This window comes from Triturus cristatus, chromosome 4_1 (assembly GCF_964204655.1).
Source record: "Triturus cristatus chromosome 4_1, aTriCri1.1, whole genome shotgun sequence".
NCBI classification, from domain to species: Eukaryota; Metazoa; Chordata; class Amphibia; order Caudata; family Salamandridae; genus Triturus; species Triturus cristatus.
In genome coordinates, this window is record NC_140585.1 from 890000767 (window position 1) to 890022971 (window position 22205).

At 45.7% G+C, this 22205-nt stretch overlaps 1 protein-coding gene across 3 annotated transcripts in view; it reads right to left on the reverse strand.

Moving 5' to 3' along the window:
- The window catches only part of TSPAN33 (tetraspanin 33), a 185527-nt gene that overhangs the window by 110235 nt on the left and 53087 nt on the right, over positions 1-22205 (reverse strand). The gene's annotated exons all lie outside the window — the stretch shown is intronic.

Sequence of the window (22205 nt, forward strand, 5' to 3'; positions counted from 1 at the left end):
CAGTATGGCAGGGTCACTGAAACCCCAGCTGTGGTGGTATAGTGTCTGTGCCTGTGTCAGTGTTAGTGCCAATGAGGTGCCGACAGGGCTGGACTTGTCGTAGCGGGCACCGGGCATTTCTCCGGTGGGCCAGAGGGGTGGGGGCCAGTTTTGTTCCCGTGGGAGGCCGGTTTTGCAGCAGTGCTGCAATATCCACCCCCTCCTTCTTGTTAGCACCCCCCCCTCCGCTCCCAGGGCCGGTCGAGCAGCAATCTGGCAGGGCTGGTTAATGTTCCAAGCACGGACATGGGTGCCGAATGCAAACGATGCTTGCTCGCAGTCTGTGCTGCACTTACCACCATGGCTTTCCTGATTCGTAAATCGAGAGCTCAAACACTCTGAGCAGAAGGTAGTATTTTAGCACAGAGAACACTAAGCATTCATACATACTTTATCTTAAAGTATCACCCTGATGCGACATCTCAATCCTACAGTCATACTCCAAACAAGCATTGGCAAAGCCAATAGTTCTCACTAGAGTGGCTGCTGTTCAGCATGGCAAAATGTTAGTGGTGTAAAGGAGAGTGACGTGGAGTGTCAAAGTGTAGAGAGTAGGGTGGGGTGGAGTGGCATAGAGTGACAGAGTGTCAGAGTGGAGTGGCAAGGAGTGGAGTGGTGTAGTATGTGGATGAGTGAAGTGGTGGGATGTGTTGATAAACAGAGTCTTGTAAAGTGGCATGGAGTGGCATAGAGGGAATATCGCAGAGCATCAGAGTGGAGTAGTGCTGTAGAATGGCATAAAGTGGAGTAGTGTTTTGAGTGCCATAGAGTGGAGTAGAGTTTAATAGAGTGTTGTATTGTAGAGTAGAGTGCAATAGAGTAGAATGACCTAGAGTGCAGCTGTGTAAAGTACAATGATGCAGAATAGATTGGCGTAGAATGCATTGGTTTTGAGTAAAGTGGTATAGAGTGCATTGGCGTGGAGTGCAGTGATGTAGAGTAGGGTGGCCTAGAGTACTGTGGTATAGAATAGAGTAGTGCATAGTAGATTACAGTGGCATAGAGTACTCTGAAACAATCTACTCTACATCACTGCACTCCACGCCACTTCACTCTACTCTCAAATAATCTACTCTACAACACTGCAGAGTGAAGTAGAGTGGAGTGGTGCAGGGTGTAGTGGTGTAGAGTAGAGTGATGTAGATTGCAGTGGCAGAGGGTAGAGTTGTGTAGCATGCAGTGGCATGGCGTGCAGTGCTTTAATGTAGAGTGGCGTTGAGTTCAAGGAAGGAGAGTGCAGTCTTGCAGAGTAGAGTGTTGTAGAGTGCAGTGGTGAGGAGTGCAGTGGTGTAGGTAGATTGCCTGCAGAGTGGCGAAGAGTAGAGTGGTGTAGAGTAAAATAGAGTGGTATAGACTGGTATAGAGTGCAGGGTCATGGTGTGCAATGGTGTAGAGTGGCATAGCATGCAGTGGCAGAGATTGCATTTTTGCAGAGCAGAGTGTCACAGAGCAGAGTGTCACAGAGCAGAGTGTCACAGAGCAGAGTGTCACAGAGTGCAGTGGTGATGAGTGAATTGGTGTAGAGTGCATTGGTTTACAGTAGAGTGGTGTAGAGGACAGTAGTGTAGATTGGTGAAGAGTAGAGTGCAGTGGCACAGAGTAGAGTGTTGCAGAGTGAAGTGGTGTAGAGAAGAGTGGGGCAGAGTGCATTGATATAGAGTGCAGTGGCATAAAGTGGTGCAGAGTAAAGTGACAAAGTGGAATAGAATAGAGTGGCGTAGAGCGCAGTGGCGTAGAGTGTTGCAGACTGGAGTATGGTGGCATATAGTGCAGTAGAGTAGATTGGCTTAGCGTGTATTAGTTTTGAGTAAAGTAGTGTTGAGTGCAGTGGTGGGGAACGGAGTGGCGCAGGGTATATTGCAGTTGCATGGAGAGGCACAGAGTAGTATAGAGTGGCGGAGAGAGCAGAGGCAGAGAGTAGATGGTTTCAGAGTAGATGCAGTGGCATAGCATGCAGTGTCGTAGAGTGCAGCGTTGTAGAGTGCTGTGGTGCAAAGTAGATTAAAGTGGTTTGGCAAAGAGTGCAGTGGGGTACAGAAGAGTGATGCAGAGTGGTGTGGCATAGGTTGTAGTGCCGTACAGGGCATGGGCGTAGAGTACAGCAGAAAGGCAGAGTAGAGTGGTGCAGAGTAGGGTGCAGTGACATACATTGCAGTGGTGCAGAGAAGAGTGGCATAGAGTTCAGTGACAGAGAGTGCAGTGTTGTAGAGTTTAGTGGCATAGAGTGGGTTGATGGAGAGTTGTGTAGCGTGACAGAGTACAGTGGTGCGGAGTGGAGTACAGTGGAGTAGAGTGAAGTGACGTAGAGTTGATTTGCAGAGTAGTCTATCGTAGAATGCAGTGCTGTAGAGTAGCGCAGAGTAAGGTGATGAAAAGTATAATAGAGTTGCGTGGAGTGCAGTGAGAGTACAATGGCGTAGACTGTAGTGGCATAAATTGTTGCAGAATAGAGAATAGGGGAGTAGAGTGCAGTAGTACAGAGTGGAGTGGTGCAGAGTGGAGTGCATAAGCATAGAGTGCAGTGGCATAGAGTGCAGTGTGGCAGAAAAGAGTGGCAAAGTGCAGTGCTGCAGAAGAGTTGCAGAGTGGAGTAGCACATAGATAAGTAGTGCAGAGTACAGTGGAAAAAAGTGCTGTGGTGCATAGCAGAGTAGCGTGGGATAGACTGCACTGGTGTAGAGTGCTGTAGAGTAGAAAAGAGTGGAGTGGTGCAGAGTAGAATGGGGTAAAGTGGGGTATGCATGGTGCGGTAGGACACTGCCATTACACATAACACATCTTCAAATGAAATGACAATTACATCTGCACTGACATACAGTTTTACTGATGAAACTATCCAGAACACAAACGATAATGTATGGAAATGTCATCACTTAGTATATGTTTTGATCTTATTTAAATATGTATTTCCTTCATACTTCAGAATTACCAAAAAAGTGCCTCATTTGTGCATTTTTATTTCTGATATATTCTGAAATAGCTGCACAGTTAATTTACAGACATTTAAATTTTGTTTGCTAGAAAAAAACATAACATTACAGTCTTCCTCAAATATACTCAGTAGCCAGCATGATTATCACATAAATCCTGTCACTTTGAAGACAGAGAAAGAAAGTAAACACTAAGCTTGATGGAAGACAGAGCCTGCTATTTGACCTTTGTCTTTGAACGCACAACAAATGTGACAAGATAAGAACAAGATTTAAAGGCCTGTTACATACCCCAAAACCAATGGCAAACAGTGGCCAGAACACATTCCTAGGGAAGCTTTCCGAACGTCCCCAAGAGTCCTTAGCAAACCAGACACCTGTGCTGTCTGGTAGGCTTCGATCTTAAAACGTAACACTGTTCAGCAGCGCTTTGTCCCTGAAACCGACTCATGCAAAAATCGAGTTTCTCCTACTCTACTCCAAAGTAACCGCCCTCCAATCTGGGACTTGCTTCTCCAACTTTCACACTTGAACATCTCACTCAAATGAGTCCTCTGTGCTAAGTCGCTTGGTTTCATCAAGGACCAAGACAACATGATGCAAAGTCAAGTCTTAAAGTTAATGATAACTGCCTCATTCCAACTGCTCATTCTCTAAAAGTTCAAACCCTTTCCTTGGACAGAATTCAGGGATGTGGTAGAGGTGTTGATCCTCTTTTGCTTGTTGGGGGCAACATCTTATTGTCAGACCACTCTAGATGCATTATAGCTCTTCTAGAAACCCATTCACCACATGGCAGTCTGACTCCCACCAGGAGCCAAAATGTTTGACCACACTGCACTAGCTCCCCAGAGAGTCAGAATGGACTTTAAAAATTGCCTGCATAATACACAAAGCGAGCTATCTTGACCACCCCTGCTACCAGAACGTAAAAAAACACCATTTAATTAACACTTTCCGTTATAACGGACGGAGTAAAATAGCTTGTGTAAAACAAACAATGTTGCAATCAGCAGAAATGGAGGTACTGTAAAATTCAAAACATCAGATTCAAAACATATTTTTAAATGAAAAGTCAAACATTTCAGATGTTTCTGTACTGGGTGTGCACTCTTGATATAGTTTTGAGAACACAGTCTCTGGTCCATCATTAAATTTAATGAACAATGAAAACATTTTCATGACAAAGAAGCAATAATTATTTCCAACCTACACAGACGCCCCGCGAGCGCACTCAAATGTGTATAGAACAATCAACCGAAGAGTCAAATAATATTCCTGTGTTCTTTCATTTCAGTCTCTTCACAAGATCCACAGGCCTCTTGAAATCCCAAAGCCGAAGCCCTCTTGAAAACCCACACAAGCCAACATGTTTCGTCGCTATGGCATATTCACCTCCAACTTCATCTGGGCTCACAAATTCAGTGCTGCCTATCCAATATACATGTTAAATATAGTCAACCGTGCCGGAAGGCACAATGCTTGGATGGAGTATTCTCCCATTGGGTTCTGTTGGGATACAATTTCCTATACCACACATTAAGTGAATATTGATCTATTACTTAGATTTTGACTAGATTGGACATGTATATTGACTAGGCAGCAATTAATTTGTGAGCCCTGATGAAGTCTAAGGCAAATAATCCATAGTGACGGAACACGTGCTGGCTTGTTTAAGACATTTGTTTCGGGAACCACTGAGGCTTTCCCTTCAAAGCTAGCAGGGCGTGCGGAGGGAGTGTGGAGTCTCATAGATTTGAGAATATATCAAAGGAAATTAAGATTATGGGTGCGGGGGAGGGGACATATATCTCAGTGACAGAGGTATGGCAGGGTGAGTGTTCATGGCAGACTAAGGAATACACCAGCACCAAGGCTAGACTAAAGACGCAGCGCACAAGGGCCAGCCTGATGAAACACCAAAATGGAGTATTGTTTCATTAGAGGGAACCGTCTATTAAACAATGTGATGATGGTGTCGAAGGGCGCTACTTATTGAGAAAGGCACCGCCTAGATCAGAAGCACCTCTGCATTGAAAAGGAGGTGCTGTCAGTATTAGAGGGCTCTGTGCTACAACGAGGTGTGGCAACCCCCTTTCCAGCCTATTGCAGATTCGGTAGAAGTAACAGGCTGTAACGAAGTCAGGATTCCATGTGCAGTTTACAAAACATATCTTTGGGGACTGAAATTAAATATTGTGCACTTTACCTTAATTTACATAAAGCACCCTTCTCATTTTAAAAGTGCTCTCCACAGCGACCTGAATTTACACACCTAGAAAAGGTTACCCCAATACAGCAAGAGATGTTGGGGGGGACCTACTACAATATGAATGAATGCAGATATGTTTTATGCAAGATGCTTCCTTTCATGCTAGAAGTAATATTGAACACGCCTTGCTCAACAGGCGAAGCAATCTAAAATATTGAAAAATTCCTTTGTCGGATCAGTATTTTAACTCACAATCCAACATTTGGACATTTTAAGTTATAAATAGTCATTCATTCTAATCGAGTACATCCTAACAATGCTGTGCCATTTCAAAACATGAGGCGCTCACAAAGGAGGCTGAAGTGAGAGCCTGGAATGAAAGGAGTGAACAGTTTATTTCAAAACACTATGCAAATGTAGGAAACAGAACAAAGTTCCGAACTTTCACAAGATGACACAGTTCAGGCCTTACCATGGGGATAGACACAGTCCAGGTCTTACCATGGGGATTAACAGGGCTAAAAATAGATTGAGGTTTTAAAAAGAAGAAAAAAATGATGCAAGCAGCCCTACTTTCAGACAAATCCTCACTACCTATTATTTGCAGCTAAAGGCTTTAGAAGTCGTTATTCAACAGAAATCCCATCTTTTGTGGTAAGCAACCCAATTCCTTTGCCGCGGATACAAAAGAAGGCCTTTGAACCAGCCCGTCCTGCGCAACCTTTGTGCACTTGCACAAAAAGAAGCTGTACATAACGTGTGTTTTATGACACACGGAAATGGTTCTTCGCTTCACAAAACCAGGTCCGACGCCCCATCCTCTCATATTATTGCACACATGAACATGATACCTACTTCCACATCACAGTAGCTAATGCACCGAAATATTACTCCTCACCATGCGCGCTCCTTCCCTCACCATCAGCCCCATATACATTTATCCTCTCCCTCCCAATGGGAGAAAGAAAGGCCTGGTTTACAAAACACTAGGTTCGATACTAGCCAAGACCTTTAGATTTAAATAAATAAAAAAAAAAAATATATATATATATATATATATATATATATATATATATATATATATATAATGACCGGCGCCCCCCGCGCCTAGAGGAGGGGCGCCCTTAGTAGCGCCACGGGACTGGACCTTCCCCCGGGCCGAAAAGGGGGCTGAATGAGGTGACGTCATCGGGGTGCACTGGAAGGTTATTTAAATCCGCGCCCTGCGATCGTCAGCCTCTTTGTCCCTTTGAACCTCCGGCAAGCTGCAGGGGCACATCGTCAACCACCCACCCACCCGGCAAGAGAGCGAGGGCGGAACGGTGACAGTTAACAACAAGCAAGCACAACAATGGCGGTTCAACAACTGGATGGCCCCCAGAAAGGGGTAGGAGCCACGTGTGCAGAGGGTAGGCGGAAGGGGGGACTGGCCTGCTGGTGGTCCCTGACTCTTCTGCCCTAACCCTCAACCTATGGACTGAGGTGAACCCTGGGGAGGCTGCCTGAGTGCAGGTACCCCGGTGGGCATGCCAGTGTGCCATGCGGGGCCCTGGTTTACAAGTAGTGCAACTGTTCGCTGTAGCGCGTTGGGGCCTGCTGGCACAATGTGCACAGCAGAGTGGGGGCTTGGTGGGCCGAGACGGCCAAGTTCAAGTGTATGGCCAAGTTCAAGAGTTCAAATGTAATGTGGTGCATATCTTCTTTACTGCCTTTGACAGGCCAAGGCCACTAAAGTGTACGGCCAAGCTCAAGTTCAAGTGTAATGTTGTGCCTAATTGCCTGGCAGCCTTCGTCAAGTTAATACCGCTAAAGAGTGATGCTTTGATAATTTTTATATCCCAAAGGGATACTGTTACTCTCATGGACAACACGCTCTGTTTCTGAGAGTTCTTGGGCAAATGGGAAGAGTGAATGTCACGTTGTGCGCCTACTATTACTTGTCGGGGCTTTTAATCCGCTTTATTCATCCGCTAGTCTAATGGTGTGTCATTCACATGCGTCTTCCGCTCCAGCACAGGCACGTCAGCCAAAGACTAGTGAAGGCACTTTGCTCTTTCACAAGGAGCACATCTGCACACAAAGCACTTTCTTTCAGTGGTGCCAGTCACTACTATGGCAATGTGTGCTCTTTTTGCTTTCAGACATTTTTTTAAAATATATTGACGAGGGTTCAGCAGCTTTCTCAACAATAAACTGTTACAAAAATGACAACAGATGAAAACAAACATTGACAAAGGTAGAAGGCCTGAAGCCAGCGACAGAACCTATTGGCTTTGCCAAATCTTGTGGTTTTTATCTGTTGCATGAGGTAAGAAGACAGTAGGGGACGTGCACAGGTCATTCTTTCAATCAGCCTGTATGCAGTTAATGTGTATCCCAAGCTACGCCCTGCCATGTTATTGCAGCAGTCTAGCTCACTAGTGAAAGAAGTTGTCTTTCTAAGCCAAGACAACACAATTTGCAAGGTTGTAGCTATACCGGAAGTCTTGTGCAAAAACACTTTGAGGTGATGCCTTCTGTTTAGGTCTCGCGAGCCAAAGGCTCGAAGAGACATTTTATATCTGGGCTTTACAAAGTGCTGCCGTGGCCTAAAGCTACAGTGCATGTGCGCGGGCGCGCGCGCCGCGCTTACTTTCACTTTCGCGGCCGCACGGCCGCTTTGATCACGATCACTTTCAATTTCGCGGCCGCAGACCCAGCCTCCTCTGCCAGCACACCCACAACTGGCAACATTACTAGTTTTGTTTCACAGTGCAGTGTTCTCGTGGCTCAGCATGGCACCCACTTCATGGATGCCGCACTTATACTTTCACATCTCAGCAGCACACGCTTCACGGACACGGGACGCCGAGCTTCAAGCGCAGTTAGGCAACATTACTAGTTTTGTTTCACAGTGCAGTGTTCTCGTGGCTCAGCATGGCACCCACTTCATGGATGCCGCACTTATACTTTCACATCTCAGCAGCACACGCTTCACGGACACGGGACGCCGAGCTTCAAGCGCAGTTAGTAAAAGTTTATTAACTCTGTGTCGCCGCTTGTTGATCATTCCCTCTCTCCCACATCAGTCGCGCTGGTTGTGAGCACTGTGCATGGCAGACCAAGGTGCACGTACGCCTACAGTGAGGGCGCCAGCGAACTGTAAATACATGCCGCTTCTCTGCTGTCTTCTCAGCTTTGCACTTTTAGGTGCATCATGACGGAAATGCAGCTGAGCCCAGAATGGGGGCAGCAATTTAAAGCATAACAGCTCAGCCCTGGGGTGTTGTGAGCAGGGGGTATGCTAGGCGAAGGGCCCCATGCACATAACCGCTTAAGAGCAGCCAGCCCAGCTGACATCATGGCCAAAGGTAATTATTCATTCTCCCCCCACACCTTGTTTCACAGTGCAGAGTTTTCTTGGCTCAGCACGACGTCCATGAGCGCCATGCTTTCACTTTTTCTACTCTACAGCACATGCTTCATGGAAGGTGCGATTCAAGCATAGTTAATACAATGTAATTAACTCTGAGTTTAACGGGTGCTTCTGCTGTGTTTCCCAGGAACCAGTTAAAGCTGTGCTTTTTCTCTAACCAGCATTCTTTGAAATGGCTGTCCATTTACAGGAATCACTAGTAACAGTGTGAGGCAAGTTCTAGCAGTCTACTCCTGTTCGCTCTCCGCTCTCCCCCTTCAGAAGCCAAGGTGTTGTTTCATCTCAGCTCTCTTCGCTCCCTTCCCCCGCATGCAAGCTCTTGGGGAAAAAATGGATAAAAGAAAATATCGAGGCTAACTGAGAAAATAAAAAAATCCTTAGAAAACGCAGATGCTGCTTCAGATAAAAACACTTCAGACTTGTTAATTTATTCTTCCTGCTGTAAGCTTCATCAAGATCTTTATTTTAAATGTATTATTACAAACTATTGCATCTTTGTAATTTCATTAAATAGCTTTTCACACGAGTAATCACTTTAATCTATCCCAGGCCTTAGATTTACAGATAGCCCCTCCCCATTTGCTACAGATACTATGACCCTTGTGGATTGAACACTTGCTGACAGACATTCCTCCCCTCTCTGGCAGTTTGTTGTCTTTCCGCCATTACCCCACAGCAGGCTTTAGCAGCCCCCACGTGTGTCACAGCCCAGACCGATGCAGTTTCCAGGACAGCCCCTCCCCTCCCATTTGCTTCAGTCAATATGGCCTGTGCCAGAAGGCTGATAATTAAGATACATGATGTACCCCCTAGCAACTTGTAGCACTTCGTGAACAACAAAGTACTCACTTTCCTTTCTGCAACACAACAAGGAGGCTGTTTTGTACGTGGTAACATGAAAAAAACAGTTTTAGGTCTCGCCAGCGCTTTAGCGCTGCTCTGGCGAGAGCTATAGAAAACGGTGATTTGGAAGTGCAAACGAGTGCTTTTCAGGCCCCCAACTACAGTGCATGTGCGCCGGGCGCGCGCACCAGTTGGCAGCCTGCATGTACATTTCGCGGGCGCTTTGATGTTCTCAGTGAGCCGCGCGGCCACTGCGAACATCAAAGCACCTGCGAAATGATTACTTTCACTTTAACGTTCGCACCTACTTGGCAGACTGGTTCTCTGTTACTCTTTCCTCCTCTGCTCTCTCTCCTCAGAGTCCGTCCCTCCCCCTGTTGCAGCAGCTGGCATTACACGGGGGAGGGTGGCTCTTCATGCCTACCAGGCCAGTGGCGCTCTTCGTAGTCGCATTAGTGGCACGAAGCGCTTTATAAATTCTATATTGCAGTAGTAATCGGAGTTTCACGCCTCAAAGCGCTTCAGCGCCTCGTCAGAGGCAATAAGCGCTATATAAATCCAGTTACAGTACAATATTTCCACAGAAGCCCCTTATAATGCAACCAAACCTTCTTCGGGGCCCAACTCGTGCAGAAGGCATGAATGGTGTGCTCAGGTGTGGGCCCCAGGGGCCCATACTGAGGCTTGAAGGCCTCACCGGCACCAGCACGCTCCAGGGGCAGGCCTTCCCGTGCAGCCGTCTCTGCACCTCCGTGTCTCTTTGCTTAAACCGAAGCCCCACTCCCCCCCCACCCTCCCCCACTTGTCTGTTATCTCTGGCTTAGGGCTAGTACCATATAACTCTCTCCGCTCTGATAAGGCAGATCTCTGGTTTGAGTTCTCGAAGAACAAACAATACGTTTTTTTATTCTTTCCTTTCTGAAATATTTTACAGCCCTGTTTATGAGGGAATTACCAGACACTATTTATATCAGGGAACGTAAGATGCTTTTCTTAGTCTGCGGTAAAAGACTTCAAAAAGAAAACACCGTTTGCCTGCTATCGAAAAGTACATCTAAAGGAAATTGTGTTGGCTTATCACTTGCAGATGGAATATTGTAATTTTTATTTTTGTAAAGTGCTGCACAGTGACACATGGTCTTTACTACACGTGATTAGCTTTCATAAGTGGATACATGCAATGTTTAGATTATACTAACATTTACCTAAATAAAGCATCTATCGCCTTAAATTAGACATATATAACAATAGAGTGATAACACAGCCATGTTATACGGTTCCGCTGCTTTTTGGCCCTGTAAAAAGCGGGTGTTACAATAACCTAGTTAAACAAGCATTTGCAATGCAATAGGTCTCGCAGTTATACGAGTTTGAGCTATTGGCATTATAAATGACAGTGCCTTTTATTTATGTTTTAAAAAAACCAAACTTAAATAAAAAGCATTGTCATTTACAATGCCAATAGCTCAAACTCCTATAAATGCGAGACCTATTGCATTGCAAATGCTTTTTCATTTTCTCTTCCCTTTGGTTCTCTTCCCCAGATTCCAGGTCCTTGCGTTTCTTCTCTTCCTTCGCACTGTCTCCCCGGCTGGAGGTTTGCTCTCTCCACTGCCCTCAAAAGCTTTCCAACACCCTCTAATCTTCTATAATCTACTTCATGTCTCTTGATAAAGCAGTAGAATGACACTTCTCCTCTCACTGCAAGCCTTGAAGTGGGGGAAAGGGGACCAGTCACTGCTCAGGGGCCCAATAATTCACGCCTCCCTGGCTCTGTCTCTCACACTTTCGGATTATTGTTTAACCTGACGGTTCAGCCTTGTAGCTCAAATCACCAGCACCATTCCAACCATCTAGCTTCCTCTAGCGCTGAAAGGCCATCTAGTGCTTTCTCAATTCATCCATCTTTCTCTCACCTCTTTCTGATGAACATTCCTTGGTGAAGTATAGCCTCTCGCTCCTAGATTCTCGCATTTGCAAGAGTTTGAGCTATTGGTATTCTAATGACAATGCCTTTTATTTGTGTTAAAAAAACCTTCAAGCGGTGTGTAAACACCCACTTTGTACTTCTAGTCCTTGCTTACGAGAAGCAAGGCTGGCAGCAAAAGAGGCATAGTTGCTGCCAGCCTTGCTTTTCGTAAGCAAGTACTAGGAGTACAAAGTGGGTGTTTACGCACTGCTTGTACGTTTTCAAAACACATAAATAAAAGGCTTTGTGATTTAGAATGCCAATAGCTCAAACTCTAGTAAATGCGAGACCTATTGCATTGCAAATGCTTATTTTATGTTTGCTGCAAAAGCAGTTAGTGCTTGGACACCTCGGCTATAGTGGACCATATACATTCTTTTCATTCACGTTAAATCATTTGGAGATCTGGAAAGAGGGCTTTGGGTTCTGTGCTGCTATGTAGAGTTGCAGCTTTTGTGACTGGAGCAGCAGCCGATGTACATACACATGTTAATCAGAAGTGTAGTGTAACTGTTCCAACATTCTAAAGTACAATCTTCTGAAGAGTCACCTCTTTCCATTGGTGGCACCGATAAAAAACAACACAAAACCTATCTTCACGCAAACCAATCCGGCACTGGGCAATTGCTGTCGGAGTCTGTGTGTATCACCGCATTGCTTGACTAAAACAAGTCATCAATTTCAAAGTGGGACTCCCCTCCTTCGTGCCTCGTTACAATGTTTTATCTCATGGGCAACTTCATGTGTGTTAAGAAATCCAAACAAAGACTGATGAAGAGGTTTGAAGGCTGTCAAAGAACATAATGTGTGCAGCAAGATGGTATTTTTCAACTGTGCTGTTGTAAAATGCAAATCGGAAGCACACTGCATTCACTTAAAGCAGGAAAACAGACAATGAAATTGTTTCATCCATAAAGAACATCTTCATTTTTTGGTTGGAAACCAAAGCTTGGCAGTGTTGAGTTATGCAGACTAGTGTAATTATGCAGCTAGTAGGCATACAGAAGGCACAGTAACAGGTACCCACCACAAGCCATCATTGAAAGAGAAGATAAATTTGATCGGGCGTGAGATTGGGACGTTTCATCGCCCACCAGTAGAAGTGATTTCTCCAGGAGGATAAATCGGTGTGGGCACTCCAGTCTCTTCTCCATATTAATTCCTTCCACAGAGGAGCTAAAAACATACATTGTAAATGGTGTCTTTCTTCAATAACATAGCAGTTGGTATGCATCCCTCCCTCCAGCCATCCAGGTGTGTCTGTATGTTTAGAGATTGTATGCCAGCGCCTGCCATCGTATGAGAGCCTGTTGTCAAATGGTCTGTTCCTGCGTGTGTTATCATCTGCAGCCCCATGTGATGTTCAGAGAGGAGTCAGGACCTGTAATACCATCTCCTGTGCGAGAGGAGTCAACTCGTGCCTCATGATAGCGCGTTCAGATATAGGCCAAGACCTGCATTACTGTGTTCTTGGGGATGAAGTTCAGCGATGGATCAACAGCGGCATAAAGATGTGCTGTTCTAGAGGAGTCAATACCCTGAATTACCACAGCCCGCTCTGAGACGAGCCAGTACCTGCACGGCCATGTCCAGCCTGAGATTATCTCTAGGGGCACTTCCTCACCCCCTTCCTTCAAGCGGAGGTAATTCACCTTCAAGACGATCAAAATGACCTCCCAAATGCCAACGCCTTCTACCACTCTCTGGGGAGGAGCCAAAAAAGGGGCCCATATCCACTCCTGCTCCTGTTTTCAGCCACTGTTTCGCTGGGACAAGTGTCTCTTGTTTGATCCCAGGAGGGCTGTAACTCACCTCTACACTGGAGCAGAGTGTTCAGCACGAGTGGAGAGAGAGGACTTTTTCCCCCCCTGGTCACCTCTCCTGCGGTGGGGCAGGGGGCATCGTCTGTACTTGCGAGTGGCAGCCAGGTACCGTCAGGGTGAGAATTCATTGTAGGCCATCTCCCTATAGCAGCCCTGTTTGTGTGGCAGCTGCCCTCTCCTGCGTCCCTGTCGGGACGCCCTCTTGGGGGTGAAGGTGGGTGGGACACCTTCTTGAGCTCTTTGTCTTGCCTGCGCCCATGCTTGTAGCCAGCTATGTGTGGGCCTTGGGCTGCATACTACTGTTATGGAGTGCCTGGCGGTGGGGACTCATAGTCTTTACTGAGTGTGTCCAGAGAATGAGGCTTACTGTTCTCTGTGCCGCTTCCGGTGCTGGGTAACGACTTCCTGCTGCTTCCAGGGCCTTATGGGTAGCTTGAGCATCCTGGTGTCCAGTGTGTTTCGGTTAACTGGGATGATGTGTGGTGCTCTGCGGTTCTAAAGCTAGCCGGAGGCTCCTTTCTTGGTGGGATACCTTTTCCTAATGGTAAGTAAGGTTACCTGCTTATGCTCAGGCTTTTCTCTTGCTGGTCTGGGCATCTCAGTGGGCACCCAGGAGGTTCAGGACCCTCTCGGAAATGGGTCACTACCTTACTTGACCATGTGCTGCTCAGAGATGAGCGAACACCTGCAATACCATGTGCCGTGTGAGAGGAGTCAAGTCCTTCATTACAATGACACATTCAGAAATGGGTCAATAACAGCACAGGAGTCCTATTTGTGGAGGAGTCAATACCTAAATCCCCATGTTTTATGCAGCTGTTTACTCACATCTGAGTAATTTTGTGCAGCTCCAGCTGAGCCAATACCAGCATTACCATGCAATAGGTCACTGTTCCTAGAACTGAAGAGATCGCGTTTTAATGCCCGGAATTTGTAACTGAAAATAGTTATATCTCATGATTGTAAGCTTCGACGTCGACGAAGGACATACTAATTGTTCTGGTCGTTAAAGACATTTTGGCTTTTTCTGAAACCAAAAAATTGCAAGCGCACTAAGTTTAAAAAATGTTTTCAATACAATAATTTGGAGATTAAGACGTAAATCAAGCAAATACATAAATTCTACCCATGACTTTTATACATACGTTAGAATACCCTGGTCTGAATTTAGTCAACGTCTGCATTCCTGTCTAATCTGCTGAGAGAAGTCGATTCCTGCTCACCCAGGCATCATGCATCACCATGACATTTACTGACATGAACCAACACTTGCATTATCAATGGTTGTTCTGAGATAGGTCAATATCACATCTGACATACTGAATAACCGCATTACCATCCTCTGGGCTGAGATGAGTCCACACCCCCATTACCACACCCTCCTTAAAGACGTGCTAATATCTGCTTTGCAATGTGCCATTCTGAAAGGGATCAATATCTGCATTACCTTGTGCCGTTCTGAAAGGGATCAATATCTGCATTACCATGTGCCGTTCTGAAACGGATCAATATCTGCATTACCATGTGCCGTTCTGAAATGGATCAATGTCTGCATTACCTTGTGCCGTTCTGAAAGGGATCAATATCTGCATTACCATGTGCCGTTCTGAAACGGATCAATATCTGCATTACCATGTGCCATTCTGAAACGGATCAATATCTGCATTACCATGTGCCGTTCTGATATTAGTCAATATTTGCATTACCATGTGCCGTTCTGAAACGAATCAATATCTGCATTACCATGTGCCGTTCTGATATTGGCCAATATCTACATCAGCGTAGTCTGCCCTGAGGTGCGTCATTTGCATGCGTTGTTTCAGGTCGGAACACATGCCTGCAGTATCACGTGCTGCTCTGAGAGGCGTCTACAGTTGTACCACTAAGTCATGTTGGAAAAGGAATTCGTTCCTGCATTACGCGCTGTTCTGAGATGCACCAATTCCCACATTACCAAGCTCCGTTCAGATCTGAGTAAATACATTTTACCATGTCCTGTTCAGAGGTGAGACCACAGCTGCATTGTCAATGTCATGTGGTGTCAGTTGTTCTGCCATGTCCTGTTCGGAGAGGAGTCAGCCCCTGCATTATCATGTGCTGTTCTGAGATGTCCCAATCCTGCATTACCATGTCCTGTTCAAGGCTGATGCTAACTTACAGCTTTACAAACGGGTGCATGCTCGCGCCACCATGTTTACTCAAGGGACTCGGGAATAGGCGAAGGGCAATTCAGATAAGCTGACATCTGGTCCAGATGTCAGCCGCCCCCACCTGACTGTTTCAGGTGGAGACTTCCGCAGCCAACAAACGCGCCGTCCCGTGAAACGAGAGAGCCAGCGTTAAGCAACATCAGAGGAGAAAACGAGAAAAGTAAAACGATACACTGATGACGGCCGAGAAAAAGCCACCCCAGGACAATCCAAACAGAAACGAACAGTATTTACAAGCTTTAGAAGCCACAAACCGCAGGATACATTCCAGGGAAGAAATCCGAGATCACGGACGTAAATGTATCCCGAGACCCAGGCGTCCAATGAAAACACGAAGGCTTGCAGCAGCGAATTATTTATTGTAGAGTAGAACAGGATGCAGCGGGCACTCTTCATATGTGACGCTGGCTGCAAGATACTTCCTGCATTTAACGTTTCCCAGCTCAATGGCGACCACTTGTTGCCCATGAGAGGATGCAGGTCAGAGGCCTGTCTGCCCTTCAACCTCTGACCTTTTAGTTACATGCACAGGCACAATTTTACAAAGCACGTACCTTCGACTAGCCTATCACACCTCAATGACAAAACTGTCTTATAAGGAAACATGCATTGGCAAAGCCAATAGGTCTTGCCTATAAGACCTCTTGGCTTTGCCAATGCTTTGTAGCCATGCTCCACAACCATGCAGCGCCTGTAGGCACATGCATGCATTCAACAGTCATGTGCGTGCATACAAAAGTACAGGGACTTTTTTTTTTTTTTTTTTAAATATACGGATTCGAGTATTCAAATAAAAAAAAAAGGTGGATGAGTGGGTTAGGGACGGGAGTGAAGCAAAAAAACGACAACTCTTTATTATTTAAAGATTACTGCACTTTCTTTCGTAAAATAAATACTGTCACTTTATTATCCATAAATACTGTAACAAATACGATCACTGTATCTCCCTGACATCTTGGCCATTTTTTTCATTGACACTGTCTAACAGAATAAGCCTGCTTCTCCACCAGTCCGCCAAAACGAATGTTCTGTCGGGGATCCCATCTGTCCCTTGGAAGTCACCTCTCTTCTGTTACTACTGCCAAAGAAAAGGACTCCAGCACAGTTCACGAAATCTATGGACCTAAAAATTGAACCCCAGGTTAAAGGGTCAAAGTCAGGCGCATTTTCAGGCCAGCATTTAGCAAGATTGTGACAAGTGAACGTTAAACAATGAGCTCACAGCAACCACCTTAGACACCATACAGGCCGTGACAATAATTACGTAGACTGAGATCATGGCTCTCTTTATCAGACTGGGCATGAAAGACAGGGGGTTGATTCTATAAGGATTTCAGAGGCCGGAATCAGTTCAATGACCTTATAAACACAAATTTGCCTCCGACACCATTAATCACACTATTTCTTTTCTCAACAATCCTATTTATTGACTGCGAGTTTCAATTTAAAATTTTCTTTTTGCACAATTATTTTAGAAAGAGAGAACACTTCTGTTGTAAATAAGCAGGGGAAGATAGGTATCTTCTTGTAGAGTAGTTTAATAAGTCAGAGCAAACACAAGAACGGACTCTCCACAACAGAAGCCAACAGCAACTGTCTTGGAAGAGAACCTAGAACTCACAAGGCAATGAAGAACATAGGAGAATAAACATTCCATGAGCATAGAGAACATTGAGCATGTACTACAACTTCCTCATGTAGACTTACACCTATCTTTTACATAAAACGTATAAAATGTCTTGTACACTTTTTTTGTGCAATTTCACATAAACTTATAACCACCTTAGACACCATACAGGCCGTGACAATAATTACGTAGACTGAGATCATGGCTGTCTTTATCAGACGTCATATGCTATTATTGCTATGGTACGGGTTTAACACGTGTGCTACATACTTATTCAAAAGCAGGTTAAATTGTCAAAGAGCAAGCAGTGCATTGGGCCTTTTTAGAAACTTCCCCAAACTTGTTTTAATGTGAAGGCAATGTTCATAAACTACTACAATGAGCCTTACATTTGGAAAGGCACACAGATTATGGGAGTAAAGTTGGAAATAGGTAGGAGGTAATTTGACAGCTTTAGTCAATTCAAAGGCAATTCTGCATGACAAAGGGTAGCCAACACCAGTGAGCAATGGGACATGTACACATGTGCAAGGCATCGAAATCGCAGGAAAACAAAGCACATTTTTGCTGAGCAGCCTTACGAGATTACTGTAAAAAAATAAAAAGCATTGGCATAGCCAATAGGTCTCACCTATGGAACCTTGCACGTGTTTAGCCAGGGTTATTGGCTTTCCAATGTTTTTAAGCTATGTTGTAGAGCATTGTGGCTGCTGTACACCATGTTGAAAAGTTGTACCAAAAAAAGTGTTTGGAAAGCAGGCACAAAGCATGATAAAAAGTAGAGCGAAGAGGGAGAGAGCAAGAGTTACAAGAAACTGTTCACAGGAAGTTAGAGAGTAAAGACATGCTAGATGGAGAAAGGAAGCAGATGGGGGCCTCGAACAGCATTGGAGCTACAGCTGCAAGGCATAGTGGGAGAACTTGGCACAGGTAAGTGGGGCAGGCAGAGCCAGGTAGTATCTGCTTAATGGCTGGTTATTGCTGTGGCTGAAATTCAGTAGGCGCCTGACGGGGAAGGAGTTCCAGGGGCAATGGGCAGGGCTAAAGTGGGCAGCAAGAAAAGCAGGTGGTAGTGCAGCGCTCGGAAAAAAAGTGGGACGGTCGCGGGTGGTGAGCAGGAAAAACAACAAGCATTTACAATGCAATGGTCTCGGCATTGGTAAAGTTAGAGCTATTGGCATTGCTCATGACATTATTTTTATGTGTTTGTTTTTAAAACATTGAAAGAAACGGCATTGTCATGAGCAATGCCAATATCTTTAACTTTAACAATGCCGAGACCGTTGCATTGTAAATGTTTGTTCTGTGAATTCTGGGACTTGCAGCCCTGGTTGTATAATGGCATAATAAACAAGACTACACATCGCGGAACGTAAACAAAACACCTGGACTTGAGCAGTAAGTTACACATGAAGATGGTGCACATTTACATAAGAAACTTGGCAGGGCTGTGTACTGGGCCAGACCCCTCTTTTCCGAGTGCGGCTGCTGCAGAAGGCTTGAGTGCTCTCCAGTCTCTCTCATTTTCAGGCGCAGTATCTGGTTATATAATTTTTGATATCTTGATCCTAACCTGGCTTTTTAGCCAACACGGTGTATTCTGGGAAATGTAGTTATACAGGTCTCTCTCTTGTGTGAGGCTACATATTATCCGAAGCGAAGTGTTGTTTACTGAAAAGTCATGAAAGGCTGCCATGGTCGGTTGTCATAGGACCACTGGGTAGCTCTGCTTGCATAAGTCGCTGAGAGCTGAACGACAAATACCAGAGTTCACAGGAGAAATTAACAACGGGATATACATGCACACGTGACGCAGGTCAACCCGAGAGTTTCAGAAATCATACAGGTGGAGGTGGTTCCAGATTAAGGCGGGGGTACCCAAAGGTGTCGCAGCACAGGGCAGTTTGTACCATGAATAATGTTTGTGCCAGGTCTTCAAACGTCCTGTTCCGTGAAATATTAAATTTAGTGAAGAAAACATGGCCGATTTTACATTGTGCAGCGAGAAACGGACATTGTTTAATAAGCGCGTACGTGGGATTTGAGAAAAGCGTCCATTTCTGCGAGGTTACTACAGACTGTGTACGGGTAATCTCTGGTCGGTTGCTGAATACAAGCACACGCACAGCTAGCGCCTGAAAGGTGCGGCGGTGGGGTGGTTCATTTTATTGGTATGAACGTGCACAGAGGCGCAACTAGAGCCAAATTTCGGGGGCGGGGCTAAGAAAAAATTTGGGGTGGGGGGGCTGGATCTTTAAGCAATAGGCATAGTGGATCTGCAGGGGCTCTTAGAAGGGGTGAAACAACAGCAAGGCCTCATTAACATGCAAACAGTCTTTTAAAGACCCGTGAAGTGCTCCGGTGCAGCTGTGTGGATGCCCGGGAAGCTGTCTCATCCCGGCTGCCACACACGACGGGGTGGCTGAAGCCCTTTGAGTCCAATGGGTGTTGCGCGCCTGAACGTGCATATTAGCACTCAGTATATTGAATGTGGCAATAAGTCGTCCTGTCGCTTCTTGAAAATATCTACCTGCTTAATTTTTTTCTTTTAGAACGTAGATACATCAGTGGACGTTGGAGGGCTAATTGTGTGGTGTATGCCCGCTGCAGACATTTTCTAATGCCAGAAAGTCTTATGTTTGATTCAGTATTTTAAGAGGTAGGTGCCACGAGATTCCCTGGGCTGGATAAAACGTACGTCCGTTAATTACAAACCTACATAATCAGAGATTTGTTGCAAACTTTGTAGGAAAAAAATATAATTAAGAAAACAATGTGATTTGGGGCTGGGGTTTGTGATATTTAAAGCCCCCCTCTAATGTAATGAATCTATTTTTGTAGTAGCACCTGCTGATCGAGAGTAGCTGCATATATTGGTATTGTTAATTTGATTTTTCCATCCGTAACGTATTTTAATAAACATGAATAATGTCAGTGCCTAACGCATGAAAACCTAGCCCTTCGCCCTCAAAATGTAACATGCGGACCCGGTTTGCCGTCATCTGCGAGCGCGCGGCGTTTCTCTGCTGCCGCTCCTGCCCTCTGGGTCTGCGGCTCTCCGCGCGCGCAGGGCTTGTTCCGAATGTCATACCCTTTAAAGCTCTGGCTGTTTCCTTCCCCTCCAGCCAGAGGCAGTTGCAATGTCAACGGGGAAGCGGTAGTGCAAAGAAACAAGGGGATAATCAGATTTAGGACTGGCTCCCCGTACAGCAGCCTCCCCCCAATTCAAGAAGCTAATTTTAGTAAAATTGCGTGTACTGCTCTGACAAAGAGCTAACCAGGTCTTTTCTCTCTCTCTTTAAAAAAAAGATCAGATAATCTTTCGATGGCTTTTCTCCCAGACACCCTTCAGCTTAAATCAGTTGTGACGTAAAACAAGCTTTTAGTGAATTATTGCTACTCCCGCCTTCTCTCCATCTTTTCCAAGAGGCAGGAGGAGGTTGATATCTGACAGAAAACGAACAATAGCTCAAACAGAAGGGAGGCGCATGGAAGCGCGGTGATGCATGCCATGTCCACATTACAGCCTCTGCAGGGAGAGAGGTGGGACAAACAGTTAGACCCTCCTGTGGCAAGAGCACATCTGCTCACTGCAGCAGGCTGCCCCCCTTGACAACAGTTTCTAGGAAAGCAGCATGGGGGAGGGGCGGGGGAGTGCATAGAGGCAACGTTAAACACCTCCACCACTAAAGCCTGCTCCCAATAAACACCACATGGCGCCCTTGACAGCCAGGGCTCCTAATGCAACAGCACTCTGCAAAATTACAAAATTATCATTCTGCAGGGAAGGCTAAGGAGACATATTTCGCCATCGGTGTGAGGGAGCCAGGCTGTGTCTGAGAACAGGAAGCTCGACGCTCACCCTGCTATTAGAGAGCCATATATAGAACTGTGGATTTAACATGCACTGGCAGAGCGTAGACGCGATGTCACCCGGTCGACCTCTGAACGGGAAGCTAGCCAGCATCAGTCACATTCATAAAATGCAGTCAAGGAGACAATAAAATTTCATCCTACCAGAATGAATAAAAAAACATTTCTCTCACGACCTGGCTTTACTACTCCCCTCTCTGCAGCCCCCTTCTCTCAATGCGCCTGTGTCCCTCGCCATTTTTGTCCTTGCACTGTCACACACGTGCCCGCCCTCTTTGAGCCGAGACGCTGCAGGAGCTGCCTCGTGCCGACACAGCCCGCAGAACGGGGTTTAGCTTGTGTCCCGGATTTAATGATTTATTCGTAATTATGTTACTGCTAACTCTGTGGAAGGCTGAAGGTGATGAAACGCCACAAACAGATGAAACATGTAATGAAAGTGTAAATGTACTTTCTAGGTAGACCGAGATAGACGGTCGACCGTCGGAAGCGTGGGGTGTTTTAGTCATATATAACGCACGAGTGGGAAATACACACATAACCAAGTGTAAGAGGTGTGGCGCAGCGGCCAGGACAGGGTGAGGAGAGGTGAGGAGACCAGAGCAGCAGGGGGAGCGGACGAGCACACCACTGCCTTTCTCCGAGGCAGAGCAGAAATGCCTCGGAGAAAGGCAGCATCGTTTTCGGATTCGGGGGCGTGTTTTGCTGTTGTCTCCTCCCTGAGACTTCTCGCAAAAAACACGCCCCCCGATCCGAAAAGGACGGGGCCTAATGGGAGTGACTGACCTCTTCTCCAGTGGCTGGCCAGCATTTACGAGGCCAGCCAATGGAGAACAGGGGAGAAGAGGGGCGGGTTCAAGCCCCTCTTCTCCAAGTCATTAAATCTCGGAGCGAGACTGCGCAAGCGCAGCCTTCGCAGCCGAGACCTAAAAAAGGCTGACGCAGAGGTTAATCTTTTGCTCCTGGTATTTTACATGAGGTGATTTTAGATTTTTTTTATAAGTATTTTTCGTGTTACCTCTAGTAATTATACAAATGTCTTTGACATTATGAAAAACAAAACTGGAGGTGTGTCATTTTTGGAATTTTGGTTTTAGTATGAATTGTAACTTTTTGCTATGATTTTAATTCACTAAATAATAAATTCAATCAACAGACTGAAAGTCACCAGTGCGACGTGGAGGTAGAAGATGCGTTAGATTTATAAGAACCAAGACGTAGTTTCGCAAACTCAAATAGGGGAGATCATCTGAGCTAGGTATGT